The sequence below is a fragment of the Scyliorhinus torazame genome, chromosome 16 (genome assembly GCF_047496885.1).
Source record: "Scyliorhinus torazame isolate Kashiwa2021f chromosome 16, sScyTor2.1, whole genome shotgun sequence".
Classification (NCBI taxonomy): domain Eukaryota; kingdom Metazoa; phylum Chordata; class Chondrichthyes; order Carcharhiniformes; family Scyliorhinidae; genus Scyliorhinus; species Scyliorhinus torazame.
In genome coordinates this window covers 32,770,702-32,797,778 of record NC_092722.1, presented here as the reverse complement: position 1 = coordinate 32,797,778, position 27,077 = coordinate 32,770,702, and the positions used below count along the sequence as shown (strand labels likewise).

At 51.3% G+C, this 27,077-nt stretch overlaps 1 pseudogene; it reads left to right on the top strand.

Moving 5' to 3' along the window:
* The first annotated feature begins 2,595 nt into the window (after nt 1-2,595).
* LOC140392677 (histone H2B type 2-E-like) lies at nt 2,596-26,219 on the top strand (annotated as a pseudogene).
* Nucleotides 26,220-27,077: the final 858 nt, after the last annotated feature.

Sequence of the window (27,077 nt, the reverse complement as noted above, 5' to 3'; positions counted from 1 at the left end):
TAGATTGAGGGGTGAATATTAGCCAATACATCTGAGAAAGCTGCACTCTTTTCATTCAGATTGGGGCATCACCTCAGTGTAAAGTTACATCTAAAAAATAGCACTTCCGACAACTCTGCATTCCCTAAGTACTATGCCATAGTATCAACCTATATTATGTATTAAAGTCTGGATAGAGGCTGAATCAGTGACTTTCTGACTCGAGCTGAGAGAGCTATCATTGAAGCACAGCTGATGTTCCACCTTGAACGTTTTGGCTTTGTTCTTCACCGTTAGCATTTTCTTCTCCCTCGCTTGAGGACAATGACTCTGGTGTACCGGTCCTCTCTCCTGAAAGGGCTGATTCGCACTGGATTCAGTTCCATGGTTGGTGGCCACCCTGTGGAGTTTGTGCCCCCTTCTTCATGTGATTCCAGACAGCAAATGTTGGCAGATTCTTCCGTGCGTTGGAATGGAGACTGAGCTGTCCTTAATCAACATAGAAGACTGGATAAAGTTCAGGAGCAAGGAATTTCCCCTTTCCTAGTACAGGAAGAAGTCTTACAACACCAGGTTAAAGTCCAACAGGTTTGTTTCAATGTCACTAGCTTTCGGAGCGCTGCTCCTTCTTCAGGTGAATGAAGAGGTATGTTCCAGAAACATATATATAGACAGATTCAAAGATGCCAGACAATGCTTGGAATGCGAGCATTAGCAGGTGATTAAATCTTTACAGATCCAGAGATGGGGTAACCCCAGGTTAAAGAGGTGTGAATTGTGTCAAGCCAGGACAGTATGTAGGATTTCGCAGGCCAGATGGTGGGGGATGAATGTAATGCGACATGAATCCCAGGTCCCGGTTGAGGCCGCACTCATGTGTGCGGAACTTGGCTATCAGCTTCTGCTCGTCGATTCTGCGTTGTTGCGCGGCCTGAAGGCCGCATTGGAGAACGCTTACCCGGAGATCAGAGGCTGAATGCCCTTGACTGCTGAAGTGTTCCCCGACTGGAAGGGAACATTCCTGCCTGGTGATTGTCGCGCGGTGTCCGTTCATTCGTTGTCGCAGCGTCTGCATGGTCTCGCCAATGTACCACGCTTCGGGACACCCTTTCCCGCAGCGTATGAGGTAGGCAACATTGGCCGAGTCGCACGAGTATGTACCGCGTACCTGGTGGGTGGTGTTCTCACGTGTAATGGTGGTATCCATGTCGATGATCTGGCACGTCTTGCAGAGATTGCCATGGCAGGGTTGTGTGGTGTCGTGGTCACTGTTCTGAAGGCTGGGTAGTTTGCTGCAAACAATGGTTTGTTTGAGGTTGCGCGGTTGTTTGAAGGCAAGTAGTGGGGGTGTGGGGATGACCTTGGCAAGATGTCCATCTTCATCGATGACGTGTTGAAGGCTGTGAAGAAGATGTCGTAGTTTCTCCGCTCCGGAAAAGTACTGGACGACGAAGGGTATTCTGAATAATGCTCGCATTCCTAGCATTGTCTGGCATCTTTGAATCTGTCTATATATATGTTTCTGGAACATACCTCTTCATTCACCTGAGGAAGAACCAGCGCTCCGAAAGCTAGTGACATCGAAACAAACCTGTTGGACTTTAACCTGATGTTGTAAGACTTCTTACTGTGCTCACCCCAGTCCAACGCCGGCATCTCCTCATCACTAGTACAGGAATACCGAGAGCAAAATCACCCACCCCACATCCGTCAACCTCACCCACTGTCTGGGATGGCGATTTACAACCTGTCGCTTTGTTCATTTTTAAAAGGTGCGGTGTATCAGAAATAAAATGTATTACGGTAACTTATTTGGCATGTAAGGAGTTGAAATTTTATAAGTGTTGGTGGCAGTGGTTGCTACCATGCATTTGAGTGATGTGCAAATCCACCACAAATATTTCCATATTAACTTGAATAAATTTGCATTGATAGTTGTTGGTCCAGGGAAGTATCCCCCCCCCCCCAAGTTGGTCAGACCACCCGATTGAGGAGCAACCCCATGTGGACAAATGGCCGAACACCCCTCAGCACCAGTGCTAAATCCGAGTTCATTTTTAAAAAGTCCTGAAATAAAACAGTTTCCTTTACCAGCATCGATGTGTCTCGATTTAAAGTCGTCCCCCCCCCCAAGCTTCATTATATATGCAACTGATTGAAACATCTGATGTGCCCGGGACAATTTCACTCAAGAGAAATAAATGCAAGGTGAGCTGGGCAGTAGTGGCACCGACTTTGAATTGGGTGTGATTTAATATTGAGCTGCTCTCCCGGCACTGAGCAGCTGATCCTCACCCGTCCCAAACTCCCTACCCTGGGCTTTGGCGGGGGGGGGGGGGGGGGGGGGGGGCACAAAAGTTGCAGACGGAATCTCTCCGTTAAACATTGGACTCTTTGCACCCTTGTGTCATTGAGAATGAACCCCGCAGGTCTGCACTGCTGTTTCTGCATGATGGCTCAGAGAATTTCACTTTTCTCGCGCGCGGGGATTGGGGCGGGGCTGGGAGCTGGAGGTGGCTACACCCGGCGTGACTGGAGGGCACAAGGACCCGGGACAGAGACTTCTCCAGCCAGGGACACGTGGTCCTGGATCACATGATTCTGGCGTCAGGTGGGTGAGAGTGAAGTTGGTCCGCGAGCGAAGTTTTCGCCATGGAGCTGCCGGTGGTCAGCCTGAAGGTAAAGACCCGGGGGGGGGGGGGGGGGGGGGGAGGCAAGCAAGCAAGCTCAAGCCGGCAGCTCACACGGTGGGGAGTCGGGCGGGTGTGAAAGGGTTGGAGAATCCGGAAGCAGGAAATGTAGGAATTGAAACAACTCAACACGGACAAGGCTGGAAAACATCGCTGACCCCGCCCCCCATCCTGCTCGGCCCGTCACTTTCAACCCCACCCCATGCCCTGGAATCGATAGCCCGCACCCCTGTACCCGTGAGATTTCCCTTGTACCTGTGGGATTGCCCCCCCTGTACCCATGGGATTGCCCCCTGTACCCGTGGGATTGCCCCCCCGTACCCGTGGGATTGCCCCCCTGTACCCGTGGGATTGCCCCCCTGTACCCGTGGGATTGCCCCCCTGTACCCGTGGGATTGCCCCCCCCGTACCCGTGGGATTGCCCCCCTGTACCCGTGGGATTGCCCCCCGTACCTGTGGGATTGCCCCCGTACCTGTGGGATTGCCCCCCGTACCTGTGGGATTGCCCCCTGTACCCGTGGGATTGCCCCCCCGTACCTGTGGGATTGCCCCCCCGTACCTGTGGGATTGCCACCCGTACCTGTGGGATTGCCCCCGTACCTGTGGGATTGCCCCCCCGTACCTGTGGGATTGCCCCCCCGTACCTGTGGGATTGCCCCCCGTACCTGTGGGATTGCCCCCGTACCTGTGGGATTGCCCCCGTACCTGTGGGATTGCCCCCCGTACCCGTGGGACTGCCCCCCGTACCCGTGGGATTGCCCCCCGTACCCGTGGGATTGCCCCCCGTACCCGTGGGATTGCCCCCCGTACCTGTGGGATTGCCCCCCGTACCTGTGGGATTGCCCCCCGTACCTGTGGGATTGCCCCCCGTACCCGTGGGATTGCCCCCAGTACCCGTGGGATTGCCCCCAGTACCCGTGGGATTGCCCCCAGTACCCGTGGGATTGCCCCCAGTACCCGTGGGATTGCCCCCAGTACCCGTGGGATTGCCCCCAGTACCCGTGGGATTGCCCCCAGTACCCGTGGGATTGCCCCCCCGTACCCGTGGGATTGCCCCCCCCGTACCCGTGGGATTGCCCCCCGTACCCGTGGGATTGCCCCCCCCGTACCCGTGGGATTGCCCCCAGTACCCGTGGGATTGCCCCCCGTACCCGTGGGATTGCCCCCAGTACCTGTGGGATTGCCCCCCGTACCTGTGGGATTGCCCCCCGTACCTGTGGGATTGCCCCCCGTACCTGTGGGATTGCCCCCCGTACCTGTGGGATTGCCCCCGTACCTGTGGGATTGCCCCCCGTACCTGTGGGATTGCCCCCCGTACCCGTGGGATTGCCCCCCGTACCCGTGGGATTGTCCCCCCGTACCCGTGGGATTGCCCCCCCGTACCCGTGGGATTGCCCCCCCGTACCCGTGGGATTGCCCCCCCGTACCCGTGGGATTGCCCCCCGTACCCGTGGGATTGCCCCCCGTACCCGTGGGATTGCCCCCCGTACCCGTGGGATTGCCCCCCGTACCCGTGGGATTGCCCCCGTACCCGTGGGATTGCCCCCCCGTACCCGTGGGATTGCCCCCCGTACCCGTGGGATTGCCCCCCGTACCCATGGGATTGCCCCCCGTACCCGTGGGATTGCCCCCCCGTACCCGACGGGATTGCCCCCCCGTACCCGTGGGATTGCCCCCCGTACCCGTGGGATTGCCCCCCGTACCCGTGGGATTGCCCCCCGTACCCGTGGGATTGCCCCCCGTACCCGTGGGATTGCCCCCCGTACCCGTGGGATTGCCCCCCGTACCCGTGGGATTGCCCCCCGTACCCGTGGGATTGCCCCCCGTACCCGTGGGATTGCCCCCCGTACCCGTGGGATTGCCCCCCGTACCCGTGGGATTGCCCCCCGTACCCGTGGGATTGCCCCCCGTACCCGTGGGATTGCCCCCCGTACCCGTGGGATTGCCCCCCGTACCCGTGGGATTGCCCCCCGTACCCGTGGGATTGCCCCCCGTACCCGTGGGATTGCCCCCCGTACCCGTGGGATTGCCCCCGTACCCGTGGGATTGCCCCCCGTACCCGTGGGATTGCCCCCCGTACCCGTGGGATTGCCCCCCGTACCCGTGGGATTGCCCCCCGTACCCGTGGGATTGCCCCCCGTACCCGTGGGATTGCCCCCCGTACCCGTGGGATTGCCCCCCGTACCCGTGGGATTGCCCCCCGTACCCGTGGGATTGCCCCCGTACCCGTGGGATTGCCCCCCGTACCCGTGGGATTGCCCCCCGTACCCGTGGGATTGCCCCCCGTACCCGTGGGATTGCCCCCCCGTACCCGTGGGATTGCCCCCCCGTACCCGTGGGATTGCCCCCCCGTACCCGTGGGATTGCCCCCCCCGTACCCGTGGGATTGCCCCCCCCGTACCCGTGGGATTGCCCCCCCGTACCCGTGGGATTGCCCCCCCGTACCCGTGGGATTGCCCCCCCGTACCCGTGGGATTGCCCTCCCCGTGGGATTGCCCCCCCGTACCCGTGGGATTGCCCCCCCGTACCCGTGGGATTGCCCCCCGTACCCGTGGGATTGCCCCCCCGTACCCGTGGGATTGCCCCCCCGTACCCGTGGGATTGCCCCCCCGTACCCGTGGGATTGCCCCCCCGTACCCGTGGGATTGCCCCCCGTACCCGTGGGATTGCCCCCCGTACCCGTGGGATTGCCCCCCGTACCCGTGGGATTGCCCCCCGTACCCGTGGGATTGCCCCCCGTACCCGTGGGATTGCCCCCCGTACCCGTGGGATTGCCCCCCGTACCCGTGGGATTGCCCCCCGTACCCGTGGGATTGCCCCCCGTACCCGTGGGATTGCCCCCGTACCCGTGGGATTGCCCCCGTACCCGTGGGATTGCCCCCCGTACCCGTGGGATTGCCCCCCGTACCCGTGGGATTGCCCCCCCGTACCCGTGGGATTGCCCCCCCGTACCCGTGGGATTGCCCCCCGTACCCGTGGGATTGCCCCCCCGTACCCGTGGGATTGCCCCCCGTACCCGTGGGATTGCCCCCCCGTACCCGTGGGATTGCCCCCCCGTACCCGTGGGATTGCCCCCCCGTACCCGTGGGATTGCCCCCCCGTACCCGTGGGATTGCCCCCCCGTACCCGTGGGATTGCCCCCCCGTACCCGTGGGATTGCCCCCCCGTACCCGTGGGATTGCCCCCCGTACCCGTGGGATTGCCCCCCCCGTACCCGTGGGATTGCCCCCCCGTACCCGTGGGATTGCCCCCGTACCCGTGGGATTGCCCCCGTACCCGTGGGATTGCCCCCCGTACCCGTGGGATTGCCCCCCGTACCCGTGGGATTGCCCCCCCGTACCCGTGGGATTGCCCCCCGTACCCGTGGGATTGCCCCCCCGTACCCGTGGGATTGCCCCCCCGTACCCGTGGGATTGCCCCCCCGTACCCGTGGGATTGCCCCCCCCGTACCCGTGGGATTGCCCCCCCCGTACCCGTGGGATTGCCCCCCCCGTACCCGTGGGATTGCCCCCCCCGTACCCGTGGGATTGCCCCCCCGTACCCGTGGGATTGCCCCCCCGTACCCGTGGGATTGCCCCCCCGTACCCGTGGGATTGCCCCCCCGTACCCGTGGGATTGCCCCCCCGTACCCGTGGGATTGCCCCCCCGTACCCGTGGGATTGCCCCCCCGTACCCGTGGGATTGCCCCCCCGTACCCGTGGGATTGCCCCCCCGTACCCGTGGGATTGCCCCCCCGTACCCGTGGGATTGCCCCCCCGTACCCGTGGGATTGCCCCCCCGTACCCGTGGGATTGCCCCCCCGTACCCGTGGGATTGCCCCCCCGTACCCGTGGGATTGCCCCCCCGTACCCGTGGGATTGCCCCCCCGTACCCGTGGGATTGCCCCCCCGTACCCGTGGGATTGCCCCCCCGTACCCGTGGGATTGCCCCCCCGTACCCGTGGGATTGCCCCCCCGTACCCGTGGGATTGCCCCCCCGTACCCGTGGGATTGCCCCCCCGTACCCGTGGGATTGCCCCCCCGTACCCGTGGGATTGCCCCCCCGTACCCGTGGGATTGCCCCCCCGTACCCGTGGGATTGCCCCCCCGTACCCGTGGGATTGCCCCCCCGTACCCGTGGGATTGCCCCCCCGTACCCGTGGGATTGCCCCCCCGTACCCGTGGGATTGCCCCCCCGTACCCGTGGGATTGCCCCCCCGTACCCGTGGGATTGCCCCCCCGTACCCGTGGGATTGCCCCCCCGTACCCGTGGGATTGCCCCCCCGTACCCGTGGGATTGCCCCCCCGTACCCGTGGGATTGCCCCCCCGTACCCGTGGGATTGCCCCCCCGTACCCGTGGGATTGCCCCCCCGTACCCGTGGGATTGCCCCCCCGTACCCGTGGGATTGCCCCCCCGTACCCGTGGGATTGCCCCCCCGTACCCGTGGGATTGCCCCCCCGTACCCGTGGGATTGCCCCCCCGTACCCGTGGGATTGCCCCCCCGTACCCGTGGGATTGCCCCCCCGTACCCGTGGGATTGCCCCCCCGTACCCGTGGGATTGCCCCCCCGTACCCGTGGGATTGCCCCCCCGTACCCGTGGGATTGCCCCCCCGTACCCGTGGGATTGCCCCCCCGTACCCGTGGGATTGCCCCCCCGTACCCGTGGGATTGCCCCCCCGTACCCGTGGGATTGCCCCCCCGTACCCGTGGGATTGCCCCCCCGTACCCGTGGGATTGCCCCCCCGTACCCGTGGGATTGCCCCCCCGTACCCGTGGGATTGCCCCCCCGTACCCGTGGGATTGCCCCCCCGTACCCGTGGGATTGCCCCCCCGTACCCGTGGGATTGCCCCCCCGTACCCGTGGGATTGCCCCCCCGTACCCGTGGGATTGCCCCCCCGTACCCGTGGGATTGCCCCCCCCGTACCCGTGGGATTGCCCCCCCGTACCCGTGGGATTGCCCCCCCGTACCCGTGGGATTGCCCCCCCGTACCCGTGGGATTGCCCCCCCCCGTACCTGTGGGATTGGCCCCCCGTACCCGTGGGATTGGCCCCCCCCGTACCCGTGGGATCGCCCCCCCCCCTCCATACCAGTATGGAATCGCTCTCCCTCCCTTGGAGCTGCATCCTCTTCCTATATCTGGGCTCGCCCTCCCACTTGCCCTGCTCTCTGGGCTTGCTCTCCATTGCCCTGCTTTTTGGGCTTGCTCACCCTTGCCCCGCTCTCTGGCTCGCTTGCCCCGCTGTCTGGTCTTGCTCGGCCTCCCCACTTGCCTCACTCACTGGACTCGCTCGGCTCACCCTCTTGCTTTGCCCCCTTTCCCCCATGTTGAGTTACAGTTGGGATCTAATCGATGGGCTCCAGGTTACAGTTATAGGTCAAATAACTGATACCCAAAGTGAGTTCCAGGCTGATTCCCTCAGGATGGTGTTGCAGCAGGTTGACGGACTCTAGTCCAGTCTATGTCTCTGGAATTGCCGAGTTGTTTTAGTTATTTTGGAATGACATGGGTTCATGTTCCCACAGATGATCATCGTCGTGCACTGGCTCCTGACAACCTGGTGAGTGATGGATTACCCAGCAAACATCCTATAATTGGATTTATTTTTCTGTCCAACTAGTGGAATTGTTTGGTAACATCAACCATTAGTGACATTTTTCCAACCCTTTTTAATGTAGAATAATATCCCATTGTGTTTCAGAGGTGTAATTGATGTGGATTAATGCTGAAACAAAATAAAAGATGGCGGGAGGTGTGTGTAAAGCACTGCTCAGAGATGGGTTTTAAGCGGGCTTTGAGGAGGAGAAGCAAAAGGTCCCCATAGCATAAAGCCCAGAGGACCAGATAAATGGCCACCAATGAAGAGGAGAAGGGGAAATGCATAAAAGCCTGGTGCTAGCGAAATGCAGAATTTGGGAGGGGGTAAATTTTAGGCAGGGCAGGAAATCAGAGAGATGGGAAGTTAAACACAAGTTTGAGGATTTTTATTGGGGGATTGTGATCAAATGTATGAGATCAGTTTAGTGTGATATGAGTATCCATAGAATCCCTACAATGCAGAAGCAAATCTGCACTGACCCAGGCCCAATCCTCCCGCCGTCTCCCCATCTAGCCTACACATCTTTGGACCGTGGGAGAAAACTGGAACATTCGGAGGAAACACACACAGACATGGGGAGAAAGTGCAAATTCCACACACACAGCCACCTGAGGTGGGAATTGAACTCCTGTCCTCAGCGCTATGAGGCAGCAGTGCTAACCATTCTGCCACCGTGTCGCTTTGGATGGACTGAAGTTTAATGAGGAGGCCACGCCAGTCAGGAGAGGATTGGAATAGTGAAGTCTGGAGGTGACAGCCGCAGATGGGCTGAGGCAGGGGCAGGTATGAGCAATGCTATAGAGGTGAAAGCTTGATAGTGAGGAAATTCAGGTAGGGGGTGACTACTAATATTGTGGCTGTGGTTTTATTTGAGAAGCCAGTCCCCGTTGTTTATTTTTTTTTTTTTAAAAATTTGTGTACCCAATTCATTTTTTCCAATTATGGGGCAGTTTAGCGTGGCCAATCCTGCACATCTTTGGGTTGTTGGGGTGAAACCCACGCAAACACGGGGAGGATATGCAAACTCCACACGGACAGTGTCCTAGACCGGGGCCAGTCCCATTGTTCATGGGAGTTTAAATACCACTTTATGTCCGACACCTCGTATTTTCAGTAATCTAATCACTTTGTACCCAGAGCTCAGTGGAGTAAATGCAGATGTGAAGCCACACCCCTGTGAGAATCTCATTCCATTTATAAAATACAAGTTTTCCTTTTAACCTCTTCTGCCCTCTGAGCTTCCATTAGCCAAGCCACCTAAATAAAATTACAGCACATGCTGTACTAAAAATGGATGTAACTGTTTATTAATTGGTTCTCATGGTGACAGGTGGTTGGTTTACTGCCCCAGTACCCAGAACTATTGACTTGCAGAAACTGGTCGATACTGATTGTAGTATCTCCTCACTGGTTTAATTGGAAACAAAATGAGATTTAGAATCATGTTTCAAAATTGCGAATTATGACTGGAATAATTCAAGTATGAGCCTCAGAGAATCCTGGAACGTTCCAGAATCAGTAGAGCTATCTGGATCTGAATCATCTGGAGCTTCAGTTCAGTTAAAGAAACATCTTGTGTTGCTGTCAAAGCAGGAGGAATCTTGATTGTAGAAAGCCAAGGTACGAAAGGAGAGTGTGCAAAGAAAATTCGAACCTTTTTAGCTGCCTCAGCCTAGTTTCCTATTTCATAACGCAATTGAAATTTCACAAGTTCCTGTGATGTTGGGACAGACTGCATGAAACAGTTTGCAAGTTTCACAGTGATGGTTGGGGTTGGGTGCAGGGTTGGGTTGAGCACACAGAAAATAAATAGAATGTTACAGCCCAGAAATAGCTCATCTGGCATATCACCGTTTATTCCACCACCTGCTCGCCCTCAAACACTTTTAAAAATATTCCTCATTTGAAGGAACCTTTTCGTTCTCTTTTTAAAAGTATTCATGGACCTAATTCAAAATTGGTTAATGGCAGAGAATTCCACATTCCAACCATCCTCTGTCCCAATACATGTTTCTGCTCTTTCCATTGAATTATTACATAAATTATAATACCTTCGATTAAGCTTATGTCCCCTTGTTATCATCCCTTTGAAAGCAATCATGCTTATTTGCCCTTTTAAGATCTCAGGTAATGTTATTGCTGGACAAATCAGATCCTAGGGTGGAACCTGGCTTGATTGATCCTCACTTTTATTTTTTGCTTAGAAATATGGAGGGCAGCTACTAAACAGAGTCACAGGAGTCTGCTAATGAACTCTTAACAAAAGAATAAACAGGCAGCACGGTGGCGTAGTGGGTTAGCCCTGCTGTCTCACAGCGCCGAGGTCCAATGTTCGATCCCGGCTCTGGGTCACTGTCTGTGTGGAGTTTGCACATTCTCCCTGTGCTTGCGTGGGTTTCGCCCCCACAACCCAAAGATGTGCAGGGTAGGTGGATTGGCCATGCTAAATTGCCCCTTCATTGGAAAAAATGAATTGGGTAATCTAAATTTAAAAAAAAAAAGCAAAAGAATAAACAAGGAACGATTAACCATATTAAACTGCTCCTTCACCCCAACTTACCTTCTACAGAGATGTACTGATCTTTTTATTCAACAACATTTTCAACATTTTTACAACAGCAATGCCTGAACAGCGCCCCCTCCCCCTCGCCAGAAACCAGTGTTTTAAAATGTAAAACAAACAACCCCCATCTCTGGTAGAACCCCTCATTCGCTCCTCTCAGAGCAAATTTCACCTTCTCCAAATACAGGAACGCCCAACAGGTCCCCCAGCCATGCCAAGGCACTGGGGGAGTGAAGCTGACCTCCACCCCAACAGAACCCGCCTGCGAGCAAAGGCTAAAATGTCTGCTCCCGCTCCCATCTGCAGCTCCGGCAGATCTGACACCCTGACTATGGCCTCCTGGGGACCTGGCTCCAATCTCATATGCAGAACCATGGACATGATGCTGAAAAACAACGCCCAATATTTCAACAACTTCGGGCAGGACCAGAACATATGGACATGATTGGCTGGACCCCCCCTACACCGCTCGCAACTATCCTCCACCCAATCATACAGCCTGTTCATCCTTGCCTTCGTTAAGTGTGCCCTATACACTACTTTTAACAGAATCAACCCCAGCCCCGCAGAGAAGGTCGAGGCATTGACCCTTTGCACCACAATCCCCATCCCCAACTCCTCCTCCCACTTGGCCTTAACACCATCCATGGACTCCTTGCCGTCCTCCATAATCCTGAGTAGATCACTGAAATGACCCCACTCCACCCCCCCTAGCGACAGCATCTCCTCCAACAATGAGGCTGATTGGGGGGAGGGGAGGGGGGGGTGAAAATGGGGAAAAGATTTGTACAAACTATATAGTTGATTGCTGGGAAGTATGTTTCCCAAGGTTTTTATGGGTAACCCTTTTGAGGCAGGTCAGTAATAAAATACATGAAAACAAAACCGAGTTGATGGTGCCACTGGAAAGCTTGAGAAAACCTTTCTTGTGAAATTCCACACCTGCATATACCGAAAGCCCTTCTCACATTGGAGCCCATACTTCACCCCCTGCTCTTCCAAACTTGCAAATCTCCCCTCCAGAAACAGATCCTTTAACTCTTTTACCCTTTCTGCTCCCATCCCCGGAACCTCACATCCATCCTCTCTGGCTTGAACGCACAATTCCCTCTTATCGGCATTACCCTAGAGCCTACCCTCCACTTGAAGTGCTGTCGGAATTTCCCCCAAATCTTCAGCGAGGCTACCACCACAGGATTCCCAGATTATGGCAGCACGGTGGTTAGCGCTGCTGCCTCACGATGCCGAGGTCCCAAGTTCGATCTCGGCCCTGGGGTCACTGTCCATGTGGAGTTTGCACATTCTCCCTGTGTTTGCGTGGGATTCACTCCCACAACCCAAAGATGTGCAGGGTAGATGGACCATGCTAAATTGGCCAAGCTAAATTAACCCTTAATTGGAAAAAATGAATTGGGTACTCAAGTTTAAAAAAAGAGGGAAAAAAAGAATTCCCAGAATACTTCCCTGGGGCGAGCAGCAGTGGCGCAGTTGACAGCGCCCACAGTCCCGACCCAATACAGCCACCTGTCTCCATCTGCACCCACAGAGCCTCCAGCCCCACACCTTCTCCGCATTTGGCGCCCAATAATAGTGCAACAAACTTTGAAGGGCCAGCTCCCCTTTGCAGCATGGCCTGCCTTATCTTCGCTACCTTCCCTACTCGCACAAATGATGAGACCAATCTACCCGCCCCTCGAAAAAATGTCTTTGGTAGACACTGGAACAAAAACAGAAACCGTGGCAAAAAAATTTTTTTTCTCCCTTTTGTTTAGTTAGAGTACCCAATTATATATATATATATCCCATTTAAGGGGCAATCCACCTACCCTGCACATCTGTTGGGTTGTGGGGATGAGACCTAGGCAGACACGGTGAGAATGTACAAACTCCACACGGACAGTGGTGGCAAAATATTCATTTTGACGGCCTGCATCCGGCCAGCCAACGACAAAGGGAGACTATCCCACCTTCCCAAATCCTCCTTCACCTTCCCCACCAGGCTCGTAAAATTTAGCTTATGAAGTTGTGTCCAGTCCCTCGCTACTTGCACCCTCAAGTACCTGAAGTGAGTTGTCGATACCGTAAATGGCAATCCCTCCACTCCCTACACCTGGAGAAGACACCACAAAATACTCATTCTTCCCTAAATTCAAATTTGACATCGTAAACACTCCAGATTTCCCTAGCAACCCCATTATGTGGAAATGTAATCCGACTGTGTATCATTCATCCGCACACATGCTGTTGAATCCTTGTATAACAATTTTACCAAAGCCACAAGCTTAAGCCCAATCCATACTGCAAACAAATAATTTCATTTCACTCTGTCAAATGCCTTCTCCACATCTAAAGCTACCACCACCTCTAACTTCCTCCCCTCTGCCGGAAAGTGCACCACATTCAGCAGCCACCGCACATTCAACAACAGCTGCCTGCCATTGACGAACCCCGTCTGATCCTCCCCCACCACCTTGGAATGACACTCCTCCAGCCTCACCGCCAACATCTTTGCCAGTATCTTGGCATCCACATTCAGCAGAGAATTGTGCCTATGGGACCCACACTCCACCGGATCCTTTTTCAGTAACAATGAAATGGATGCCTGCCTCATTGTCTCTGGCAACCCTCCCTTTACCATCACATCCTCAAACGTTTTCACCATCAGTGGCGCCAACTTGTCTTTAAACTTCTTGTAGAACTCCACCGGGAACCCATCCGGCCATGGTCCCTAATCGGCGCGATCTCCCTCGCTGCTGCCTGCCGACGGAGCTGGCCCGCCAGCAATCGACTGGCCTTCTTGCCATACTTGTACACAAACCACCCCTGTGCTCACCTCAACTGCCGAACCACCCTCCCCGTAGACAGGAGGTCAAACTTCGCCTGCAACTCCTTCCTCCTCACCAATAGCACTGGCTCCGGATCCTCTGCATATCTTCCATCAACTTCCAAAATCTCCTCTATCAGCCGCTGCTGTTCCTCCTGCACCTCCCTATCCACCTTCACCTTAAATGAGATTACCTCACCCCTCATTACTGCCTTCAATACCGACGACAGACCGTACCCCCATTTCGGTTGAACTCCACATACTCCTCAATCACCTTCCCCAGCCTGACGCAAAAATTCTGGTCTGCCAACAAGCTCACATTGAGCCTCCACATCAGCCTCTGGGCCAGACCCTTCTCTAAGACTACACCCACCCAATGCGGAGCATGGTCTGATATCACATTTAAAAAATAAATTTAAAGTGGCCAATTGTTTTTTTTCCAATTAAGGAGTAATTTAGCATGGCTACCCTGCACATCGTTGTGTGTGAGACCCGTGCAGACAAGGGGAGAATGTGCAAACTCCACACAGATAATGATCGAACCTGGGTCCTTGGCACCGTGAGGCAGCAGTGCTAACCACAGCACCACTGTGCTGCCCCTATGGTCCGATATCATGATCATCTAATACTCTGCTTTCTTCACCCCAGCTGGCATTGCCTTCCCTACCACAAAAAAGTCGATCCTCGAGTACACCTTAAGTACTGGGCAGAAGAATGAATACTCCCTGTCTCGTGGGTGCAAAAACCTCCATGGATAAGCCCCTCCCCTTCATGAGCCTGGCTAACACCTTCCCCCCCCTCCCCAACGAAGGGACCTGCGAGCGGGGCTGGGACCTGTCCATCCTCGGGTCCAACACCATATTCCAATCCTCCCCCTAGTATCCAGGTCTGGTGTAGCTGTTCAAATGTTCTTCAAAAGCCTGGAAGAGTGGTGGAGGAGGATTGGATAAAAAAGGTGGCATGGTGGTTAGCACTGCTGCCTCACAGCTCCTGGGACCCAGGTTCAATTCCGGCCTCGGGTGACTGTGGAGTTTTTATATCTAAGTCGCTACTTTTCACAATTGTGCCTACTTGGATAGTTGGGATTGTTCTGTTCTTTAAAGAAACTGTGACCAAGTTCTCGAGCAGAACAGTTGTTGATGGTTTTCTGTTTGACAGGGGCTGTCTGTATTTCTGGCTCCCGCAACCATACATCTGGAGTAATTATGCTATATTGGCCATTGGGGTCTGGGCCATTGCCCAGAGAGACTCTGTTGATGCCCTTGTGATGGTGAGTACCTCCAACCCAACAGTGGCATATAATGCTTACCCAGGTATAGGTGCAGCTTCCAGCTTAATGTGTTTCAGTTATGTTCTCCCATGCTCCCACATTTACGAAAGTACTGAACTTTATTGGAACATTGTTCACTGCTGGTCACCCAGGTTACCATTTTCATGCGGGTCTAGACAGTGAATGTTGACAACACAAAGGTTCACCGTGCGATCTCCATATGTGTGCCTCCAACAGCAGCTGCCATGTGGTCATCAGGCATGGGGACTGATTTTCCCGATTTGACTCCTCCACCCAAGCTCAGTTGTACCTGCCCCTCTGTCCTGAGATCAGTTACCTCAGTTCAGATTGGGCACTAGTGCAAATTGCATCAAATGAACATTCAGAAGTTCTAGAAGAAGGTGGTCCCCACCATTTTCTCAGAGCAACTAGGGATGAGCACTAAATGCTGACCTTGCCAATAACGCTCACGTACAACAAATAAAAACGGAAACCTGAAATCTCCCTGGGTTCATGGGTCACCTCGCACTTTACTCATTGAACCTTGTATGACCTTTCGCTGACAATGTTGTACTGCCAATTATCAAGTGTTTTGCTGTAGTTCAGTGAAGTTGTGAATTAAAATAATTACTTCAGTAAAGCATGGGTGTACGTTTACTTTAAAATGAATGACGTTAACTGCATTCCATTCCTCTGAAAGTGAGTAGGAGAGACAGGATTGTGATCGTTACAGCTGGGAAGAAGTGGAGCAATAAACCAAGTGCTAGGCTATACTTGCCAGTACTGTTTGCATGTATCGCTGGACATGACCTCTCCAAGCACCAATCATTTACTGCTTCAGTTAAGTGTTGTATCTGCGGTTTAAAGCATTCTCGACTGTAATGAGGTCATTATCAGCTGGGACCAGCTTACAACAGGGTATATCAAAACATGAACGCTGATGCCCACCATAAAGGCTGAAGTTTATCCCTGGGGCATGTCCACCTTGTGCTAGATTCACATTGTTCCTTTCACCTCGTGGAATGGCCTTGTACCTCTGGGCTGCAAAGCATGCTGAAACTCTTCAGTTCTTGTGTCAAGGATTAATATATGGCCATAGTCTGTAAACCAGGGAATGGTGCTTAGAGCGAAGAGAAGTAAACATGGGGTTAGGACACGGCGAGGTCTCCCTTTCTCTTCCCATTCCTGTGTTTAGTTCACAATTAGCTGCTGCCCGAATGCAAACTCACAGAATTCATAGAACATAGAATTCCTACAGTGCAGAAGGAGGACTGACTCTCTGAAAGAGCACACTACCTAGGCCCACCCCCCTGCCCTATCCCGCAACCTCACCTAATATGAACAACTTTGGACACAAAGGGGTAATTTAGAATGGCTAATCCACCTAACCTGCACATCTTTGGACAGTAAAGGGCAATTTAGCATGCCATCCCGGACCTGTTTCTGGAGTTATTTTCGGGACCTTCCGGTAACCAGGCGGCAGGGGCGGAGCAGGCATCTGCACCACTGTCTCCTGCAGGCCCGGGACCCCGGGGGGAGTCTGAGGAGATCCCGCCTGTCGATGATCCCGGTGGCTGGATCATGGCAGCCCCTCAGTTGGTTGGTGGGTCCGTGTCGCCCGCCGCACTCAGTGTGGTGGAGGATTCGGGCCCGGAGGGCGGCTGTCCGAAGGCTGTCAGCCGCCCAGTGTCGGGAGCGGAGGATGCTCATGAGGCTGTCGGCAGTGGGGTGCAGGGCTCACACGTGCCCGACACTGTGTCACCCCTCTCCCCTTCTGGGGGACTCACAGAATCTGTCACATAAAAACTGAAGGTTCTTTTGTTTTTCTGCCTCCATAGATAGTTCAGGCAGTGTCTTATTGGGCCCCCCTTCACCAACACCCCAACTCCCTCCCCACCACCCTCCTTTCCCCTCTCTCCCCACCACCCCCACTTCCTTTCCCTTCTGTTGGTACAGAGGCGAGGGTATCTGGTCTCTCCAGCGCAAAGTTTACTGCTTGTACTGTTTGTTTTTTGTAAAACTGTGTTGTGAACTGGTTTAATTATCAGAGTATCCTGCTCCCCTCCCCGTATGTTGGTACTGAGGGGAGGGTACCCTGTTTCTCCAATGCAGAATTAGTGTTGTACCGTTTGGCCTTGTACAAATGTGATGGTTACTGTTTTAATAAAAAGATATGGCCAATCCATCTTTGGACTGTGGGAGGAAACTGGAGCACCCGGAGGAAGCCCACACATACACGGGGAGAACATACAAACTCCACACAGTCGCCCAAGGCTACAATTGAACCCGGGTCCCTGGCGCTGTGAGGCAGCAGTACTAACCACTATACTGCCACCGTGCCTCCCTCATGTCCTCAGACTGTGCCTGCTACTGACGTTTGTTGAATCTTATGTCTTACTTTGTCTTTTAGTATTTAGTTGGCACGGTGATAACGATCCTCACTGACATCATCCACATCGCGATCAGCTACGACCGTTTAGCTGACAAACAGGTCGACACTGCATCGAGGGACCAGTTCCGCTTCAGTGTCGGCATGGCAATTTTAAGCCTCCTTCTGAAGCCAGTTTCTTGTCTCTTTGTGTATCAGATGTACAAGGAACGAGGGGGAGATTACAACCTAAACTTTGGTAAGAGTCTAGGTCAACCAAACCTTTCGCCAACCCAGAGCAACAAGGTGGGTGGTTAGGGTGCGTTGGCAGGCAGATGTATTAACGGAAAGCTTGGAGTTAAATCAATCTGCATGGTCAGAGGCACTAATGTACTTCATTTCTTCCCCTGACCACCCCCACCTCACTGACACCTGATAGATCAAAGGCATTGTCATTCTGTCCTCACTAGGTGACCGCACGCACACCCTGGAGTGGATTTGAGCAGGATACATTGAGAGCAATGAATCTTGGATAGGTGGGTGAATGGGAAGCATAGGTTCTTAAGGTGAGTGGAAGGTGGGTTCAGTGGAAGGTGGGTTCAGTGATTGCGGGCATGGACTGAGATTGAAGAGATTCAAATCACAGACAAGTCTGTTGACATCTAGGGGCAGCACGGTGGCGCAGTGTTAGCACTGCAGCCTCTCGGTGCTGAGGTCACAGGTTCGATCCCGGCTCTGGGTCACTGTGTGGAGTTTGCACATTCTTCCCGTGTTTGCATGGGTTTCGCCCCCACAACCCAAAGATGTGCAGGGTAGGTGGGTTGGCCACACTAAATTGCCCTTTAATTGGAAAAATGAATTGGGGACTCTAAATTTTTTTTTTTTTAAAGTCTGTTGACATCTTCCCCAGACTTGCACCTTTATGACCCTCTGGGAGTCGCTGGATGATATTCGGAGGCTCCTGCTGCTACTCTGTCACCGAGCAATGCTGTTCCCAGGCAGCAGGCATGGCTACTAGCTGAATAAATTTGCTGAACCTTTGGGAGAGTGATGAATGCCTTGAAGACACTGTTTAGAGCTGCTCCCTTAAAATAATAAAAATTGTATTGAAGAGAAAAAGAATCATCCAATCTAAATGTTTCTCAAATTCTGGGGTTTGGTAAATTTGGGCACAGATTGTCTCTGTTCCCCACTCTTCAGAGGGCCTGTGCAGTATTCAGGAAGTAGTGAATTGCTGTGAATGAATTGTATTTGTTTAATAGAGGTGGCTACTTTTTAAGATAATTGTGCTGCATGTTCCTGTTTTATTCTGAACCTGTTCTGTTTGTTTAGTTACCTGCTTTTCAGCCTCCTGAAGGTTTTCTTTAAATCATAGCTTATATTTGTCTTTTTCTTTTTCCTTCTCCCCCTCTCTCGCTCTCCTTCTCCCTGGCTTCTCCGTCCCAGACCTGGACAGCTCCATTGACAGCAGGTTTACGTGCGATAGTGTTGAATCCAGTGCTCACTACGGTCGTTCCAACTGAACCACCCATCCCTGTCTCTCCTGCAGTGTGTGTATACTCTTCCTCCCTATGCTGTAACCCTCGGCTCTCCTGCTTTGGAATGCTGATCTTCCAATAGTCACCTGATCCCTCCTGAGCTGCTGAAATGTTGCTGCTGTTTTTGTGCTGTTAATTTGTCCTTCGTGAAGATCCAGAACTTTTATTTTAATTTTTGCAAAACATTTCTGAAGGTTTTTGTGTGTTTATAGTCTCATTGAAATGGGATACTTTTTTTTCCTCTATCAAAACTGTGGGTAATTGAATGAAGGTTTTGGCTTGTCACAATGCTTCCCTGGTGACTGGGGAACCGTATGGATGGTAAATTCACAAGGTGCATCTTGCTAAACTGAGTTTGCAGATCTTGGCTAAAGCACGATAATTAGCCTCAAAGCCCTCAAATTGGGAAAGATGAAATCGGATGACACTAAAATAGGACACATGATCACTAATTCTGAGGACTCAAAAAGAACTGCACGGGGATATTGAGAACATGATGGAATAGGCAAAGAAGTGGCTGATAGCATTCTATGTCAGTGAAAGAGGGACACCTTGGTAAAGTAATAATTATACATCAAAAAGATGATTCTCTCATCTTTTCTCCATGGCCAACTGTCTCCTTAATAATAAAAGCAAAATACTGCAGATGTGGAAATCTGAAATAAAAACAGAAAATGTTGGAATATCTCAGCAGGTCTAGCAGCATCTATGGAGAGGAAATAAAAGAGTTAACTTTTTAAGTCCAATGTGACTTCTTCAGAATCGAAAAGGAGTGATATTGAACTCAATAATAACTCCGTTTCTGTTTCCACAGATGCTGCCATATTTGCTGAGTTTATCCAGCATTTTCTGTTTCAATTTCAATTATCTCCCTAAACCCGTCTCCCGTGTCCTGTACACCTTAGTATTTCAATTATCTCCCTAAACCCATCTCCCGCGTCCTCTTCACCTTAGTTCCATCAAGATCGGAGGTTCTTGTGACACGAAGATTGAGACCATCCATGTAGCCGCCTCCTATCCCTGAACATGTGTCTTTCCCGCCTATTTTCCCTTGTGCCTTCCCAGAGGCTCAACTTGTCAATAAGACCCATGTCCTCCTCCTTCAACCCATTCCCAGTAAACTGCTGGCCACCTGACTGCCCTCTGTGGTAACTGACTTTGTAAATAATTCCCCCTCTTTAAGGTACTGCCACGCCTCCTTCAAAACTGCTGTCATCGTTCATCAAAACAAAAATCACCCTTAACCCCTTTCTCCTTAGAAATCGTCTGTTGTCTTTGACTTTATTCCTCTCCAAAGTTCTCAAAAAGGCTGCAGCTCCAAAATCGATGTCCATATTTTCATGTAATTTAAAGTTTGAATCTCTGCAATCTGGTTTCCTTCATCACCCCAGCATTGGAATGGCCCAAAGTGATAAGTGACACGGTCCAAGATGTGATACACTGTCCTCTCCCATCCTTATCAATTCCATTGGAAACATGAGATTGTTCACCTCACCGTTCTCTGCCAGCCTCTGCCATCCCCTCTGCTGTCCAGTTGAGTGGAAGCCTTGCTTGATTCCACACTTATCACCAGAGTTTCTCCAGCAATGACTTCAGTTGCTCTTCTCTCACTGCTATCTCTGCAGGCCTCCACAAATCTTCCCTCGAGTCCCTCTCCCTCCTCTTCATCTATGTACTTTTAAAGATATATGTGTTTTAGATTCTGGTTTTCTGACGACCAGTTGTACCTCTTTCGATCCCATTCGCATCTCCTTGTTGCCAAACTGCCTGCCTGACGTCCATTTGATGAACCGCAATTTGCTCCAGTTAAGCAAGCAGAATCTCTAGAGTGCAGCAGGAGTCCATTCGGCCCACCAAGTCTGCATCGACCCTCTGAAAGAGCACCCTACCTAGCCACATTCCTGCTCTATCCCCATAACCCCACCTAATCTGTACATCCCTGAATATTATGGGGAAGTTTTCTCATTGCCAATCCACCTAACCTGGACATCTTTGGTCTGTGGGAGGACACTGGCCCGCCCAGAGGAAACGCATGCAGACATGGGGAGAAAGTGCAAACTCCACATAGACAGTTACCCAAGGTCGGAATTGAACCCGGATCACTGGCGCTGTCCCTTTGCCCTCCCATTGACACCTGTGCCTTCAACTGTTTTAAGTTCCACAATCTGAAATTTTCTCTCCTCAACCTGTCCCTCCTTAAAATGCACTCTGAGCATGTTTTTACTTGCATCTCTTGATACCTCCTTTAGCTTGGTATCATTTGCATGGGCGGCACGGTGGTGCAGTGGTTAGTACTGCTGCACCCCCACGCCGAGGTCCCAGGTTCGATCCCGACTGGATCACTCTCTGTGTGGAGTTTGCACATTCTCCCCGTGTTTGGTGGATTTCACGGCCACAACCCAAAGATGTGCAGGGTAGGTGGATTGGCTACGCTAAATTGAAAAATGAATTGGGCACTCTAAATTTAAAAAAAAACTTGGTATCATTTGCTACCTGATTATCATTTTGTGAAGTACCTTGAAACGATGTGCAAATTGTTGTTGATTTGACAGGTGTTTGGAATTATGATGGGCTAAGACAGTTTACAGTGATTAGTTTGAGAGGAGAAACCCATTTACAGATTTGAGTGAGATACCAGAGAAGTAGAGGTCATGTCAGCATTTAGAAATAGATTCGGGAGGTGGTTGAAGGCAGTGAGAAGAGAGAGATATGGGTACAGGGTACGAGCATGGAATTAGGGTTACTGCTAATTATGACTGAGGCAGAATGTCTGTTTCTTTGTATTAATTTCTCGGTAATACTGGGATTTTATTGCTCATTCCTCGGTGAGCAGTCTCTGACTCTGCCAGTGCTACTGTAACAAGCTAGTGCCTCAGGTTCCTGCCAATCCGCTGAAACCAGGTCGGTCTGGCGGTTCTTGTGTTCCTCACTTGTATTGTTTTTTGTCCTTTCTGTCGGGGCGGGGAAAGAGAAAATGACTATTTCTCTGAATTGTTCTGCACAGGTTTCCCAGATTTAACTGTTGGTCGGGATCGAACTTCATACCAGACTATTGATGGGCAGGAGCCTCATAACCAACCTGCAGTTTCTGCAGGGACCAAGACCCTTAGCGCAGCCTATTAATTAATATTCAAGCTATAAGGCACTATGGTATGAAAGCCTGTACAAAAACAACCTTGTGCCTTAGATTCAGTAACCACTTGCTCATGTATGTCTGTGTTGATGCGCCAATGTATTCTGTGCAAATGTTCCATTCACATCTTCCGGATGATATTGTGATGACTGTCCAGGGGGCAGCTAGGCTGCAATACTGTCAGCAACAAAAGCTACTTGGAGTTGAAGCTGGAGATTTTGCACTTCAGAAAATTCTAGCCCCGGTGAATTCCAATGTAGTGATTGGGCCATGAATTTAAATCACTGTCTATTCCATTCAGGACATTACAGCCTTGGCTGAATATGAGAAGCAGAATGAACGCGGTTGTCAGCTCCCCGCATGTTTAAAGGCATGGTTCAGTGTGTTAATACTGAGCAATAGTGACCAAAGTGTTGAAGCTGACTTGCCTCAGACCTTTACTCGGGAGGCAGTGGTGACATTGGTCACCCACCATTTAGCCACAGGGACATCCCCACCTCACCAGCAAATCAATGCTGTGTTTCAGCTCCTGAAATATATGACTGTTACAATTTACAGTATTATCCAACTACATGCTTCAGTTTTCTTGCTCACAAGCAAAGTATACAGCTCCAGTAATTTTGGCTTCATGGTCGCTTGCTGAGATTTGGCCAAGGTGGATAAAGGAGTTAAATGTTACCTTAAATTTGACTATTATGAATTTATGTTGGCTCTGGCCAGAGCGAATCTGTTGGGATTAATTGCTATTTTTCAGTGGGGCACAGGAGAGTGTCACCAGGTGAGCAACCCTGTTCTCCACTCAGGAAAGTGATTCGGGAATTTGCTATTTAGGAGTTGTTGGTGCAAACCTTCGTCACGTGCAGAACATTGTACCCTTCCCCCACCATGCGGATTTCTTGGACTGAAAGGCCTGTTTCTGTGCTGTAACGTTTTGCGAGAGCAAACGGTTCTCTTATTTACGGGCCTAGGGACAGTTTATCTGTAGTAAGGAATCTTTGTTGTCCCAGTTACGATTTTCAGGAGCAGACATGATTTTGAATATGTTGAGAGTCTAACTTCTGAATTCCAGCAAAATGAAACCCATTTCTGTAGTGCTAAAGTTGATGTGTAAATGAGCTTTTTAAATTTTGTTAATATGTAAGAATCTTGATTTTATGAAGCTGCACAATTGGTGAATGAAAGAAAGAGAGGGAAAGAGAGACCAAAACCCCTGGAAGCAATTGTTGGGGAACTGCTGCTGCTGCTTATTAGAAATAACAAAGGGTTAAGAGCCTGTCTATTTTCTGCAAATGTCATTCATACTGTCCCAATCTCAAGATGGTTGCTAGCCTCAGCATGCGATTCGATTGCCATGGGAACAAGTGGCAGGTATCAATCTTGGGCTCTTGTGTGTGGGTGAACGTTTAAATCCTGATGTGTAATTTTACTCAATTATGTGCCATTGTTCGATTTTAGTGCCTACTTACTGTCAGCATCCTGAATGCTATGATTGTGAAATGTATCTATTATTGCTAATAAAATCCCACTAAAATGGACACACTGCAGTGAACTCTGAATAAGCGCTACTCAATACAGGTGCAGTTCAACATGAGACAATTGGCAACTTGGATTAGAGGCTTTGATTCTTTTCTGAAGAGCAACTGAATTGTGTGAATCCTCAACAATACCAGGAAAAGTTTGCTGATCACCCTGTCAAATAAAATGCAGACAGCAGCCATAACTTTGCTACCAGTATTCGTTTCTGTGCACAAGCCACAATATTGGACACAGTGTCTGCATGTTGGGGTTGATGAGTGCAGGTAACAGGCAACACTTAAATACTAAACGACAGATTCAGGATCATCCAGACACAAGTTTATTTTAACTTTCCTTACAGTAGCTTTAAAATGATGATGTTGCTGCTCTGCAGTCTCCTTTCTCGCACATTCTTGTGACACGCAAACACCAACTCACTAACATTGAAACATTTCTGCAAACCACAGCTAGCCCATCATTCACTAACTGCAGGAGATCTGATTTCTCCAATAATCTCTTACATAACTCATCAGAAATGAATAATGCAATAAATGTGACTAAACATCCTTGTCTGCTATTTGATTTCACTGCTAATTTAGATATGTATATTATGTATTTAACGTAAGAGTAATGAGAATTGTACAGAGAAAAAAAACATTGAAGCTTTTGGTGCAGCTCAATATCTGAAATGGAGTAGGTTTATAATATTTATCAACAACCCTTCCTTTAAACCACCCCTTCCCTGAGCTTTGGTCAGCTTGCAGATACTGGGCATGAGGCAGTCACCCTCTCATTTCTTTGTAAGCTTTTCAAGCCCCAGGGAAAGGCGAGATGAGTCACACTGAGCTGATCAGCAAAGCTGTTGGTTCCTATGAGAGATTTGGGGAATCTCCAGGGATCCTTTAGATTAATTGAGAAATCCTTGCATCAGCTGGTAACAGCTACAGGATTTATTGTGTGCATTGGCTTTATTGACCTGCCACATGTGCTTTCTATAACATGTTTCAAATACTATTTTCAGTTAGTTTACATGTGAGGACAGTACATTCTTGAAGCAATTTTCTTTCGCAGTGTAAGAACATAAGAAATAGAAGCAGGAGTAGACCATTCAGTGCCTCAAGCCCACTCCGCCATTCAACACGATCATGACTGATCCCCTTCAACACCATTTTCTTACATAAGTCTCTACCCCTTGATAATCTGAACATGTAGCAATCTATTGGTCATGTATTATCTTCTGTTGCCTTGCCCCTTTGTCATGCTAAGGTTCAAGGTATAACAGTTTGGACTGGGATGGGGAGATCAGTCAAACCTTCTGCCCCTAACATTTGCTCTTTTTTTAAACAATCACCACACAGAGGGTTGGTTCAGAGAATGGATGGTTGCATAACTCCAGTTCCACCTTGTGCACACTGGAGAGGGTTTGGAGCAGAGTCAAAACGAGTTAAAAGGAAAAACAAAGTTTCTGAGGGAAGGGAAGAAGGTTGGATGTACGTAACAGATAGTTTGAGTGCCCAGTAATTGCATCAAGTACTTTCTGGTCAGAGATGTGAAGTTTCCAGTTTGACTAGGCTTAATATTCTGACATTGGGGGAGCCCATTTCCACAGGGAAGATGTAGCATGATGCCCAAGGTGGCGGGGAAAGGCATTGCCCCAAGAAAGGGCCAAAGAAGGCGGCCACCAAGAAGCGTGTCAAGCGAGAAGAAGAGCCGCAAGGAGAGCTGCAGCATCTACATCTGCAAGGTGCTGAAGCAGGTGGACACGGGCATCTCCTCGGCCGTTCAACTCGTGTCATCAACTCGTTCGTCAACGACATCTTCGAGCGCATCACCTGCAAGTCCTCCCGCCTCATCCGCTACAGCAAGCGGCCATCTCCACCTGGGAGATCCAGACCACCGTCTGCCTCCTGCTGCCGGCGAGCTGGCCAAGCACGCCGATTCCAAGGCCACCAAAGTGGTCACCAATTACACCAGCTGCAAATGAGGGCGCCTGGACAGACTGACCGTGTTTAAAAAGAAGTACTTAACTAAGTTAAAAGCAAGTTACTGAGAATGCTGGGGGGCGCAGTGGTTAGCACTTCTGCCTCACGGCGCTGAGGATCCGGGGATGATCCCGGCCCTGGGTCACTGTCCGTGTGGAGTTTGCACATTCTCTCCGTGTCTGCATGGGTCTCACCCCCACAATCCAAAAAGATGTGCAGGGTAGGTAAATTGACCATGCTAAATTGCTCCTTAATTGGGGAAAAGAAAGAATTGGTTACACTAAATTTATTTTTAAGAAGTTACTGCGGATGCTGTAATCTGAACCAGAAACAGAAAATGCTGGACAATCGCAGCAGGCCTGGCAGCATCTGTGGAGAGAATTGAGCTAACCTTTCGAGACTGGATGACTCTTTGTTGCAAATGTTAACTCTGTTCTCTCCACAGATGCTGCCAGCCTCCTGAGATTATCCAGAATTTCTGTCTTTGCCCTAAAGCACTGTTGCTTCACAGCTCCAGGGCCCCAGTTTCGATTCCCGGCTTGGGTCCCTGTCTGTGTGGAGTCTGCATGTTCTCACCAAGTTGCGTGGGTTTCCTCTGGGTGCTCTGGTTTCCTCCCACAAGTCCCGAAAGATGTGCTGTTAGGTAATTTGGACATTCTGAATTCTCTATGTACCCGAACAGGTGCCGGAATGTGGCAACTAGGGGCTTTTCACAGTATCTTCATTGCAGTGCTAATGTAAGCCTACTTATGACAATAAAGATTATTATTAAATGTCTGGGCGTATAAACAGTTTCATTCCGATACTCCTCTGCCTTTTCTACTGGCTACAGAAATAAGCTTCAAGTCAAGTGATGGACGCTTTGTATCTTGACTCGAGGTCATATGGCCGTGCACTGGGATTGATGATTAGCAAATGTACAGCAGGCAACGTGCAAAAATAAAGCAAGATCTGCTTTAACCCAGGGACCTCCAGGTCATTTACTGATAGGATGCATGCTGAGATCTCCCCAGAGCACTGTACAGCTCATTGCAAAAGATGAAATGTCAATGTTTAACCCAGCAATCAATCTCAGCTGCCTCTCAAAGTAGCCAGAGTCACCGTTCATTTCTACTGGGCACATTATCTGGCTTGGGTGGACTTCAGGCTGAGCAGAGGCGTTGCAGTGATCCCGTGGCACCAGTAGGGACGCGCTGATCCGGAGGCCCCGCCCCCGTCCCGGAGCTCTCGCGAGATTTGCGGCATCTCAGCCGTCAAATGCAGAGCCATATAGACAACCGGCATGGAGGGAATGAGGTGGGAGGGGTAATTGAAGAGGAGGGTTTGAGGGGAGGGGGTTTGAAGAGGAGTGAGTGAGAAGGGTTGAGGGAGGGGGTAACTGAAGAGGGATTGAAGGGAGGGGATTGGAAAGGAGCGATTGAGGGAGGGGGTAATTGAGTGATTGGGAGGGATTGAGGGGAGGGGGTTGAAGAGGGATCGAGTGGATTGAAGAGGAAGGATTGAGGGGAGAGGATTGAAGAGGACGGATTGAGGGGAGGGGGGAATTGAAGGATTGATGAGGGATTGAGAGAAGGTGGATTGAAGACGACGGATTGAGGGGAGGGTGATTGAGTGCAAGGAAATTAAAAAGGGGAT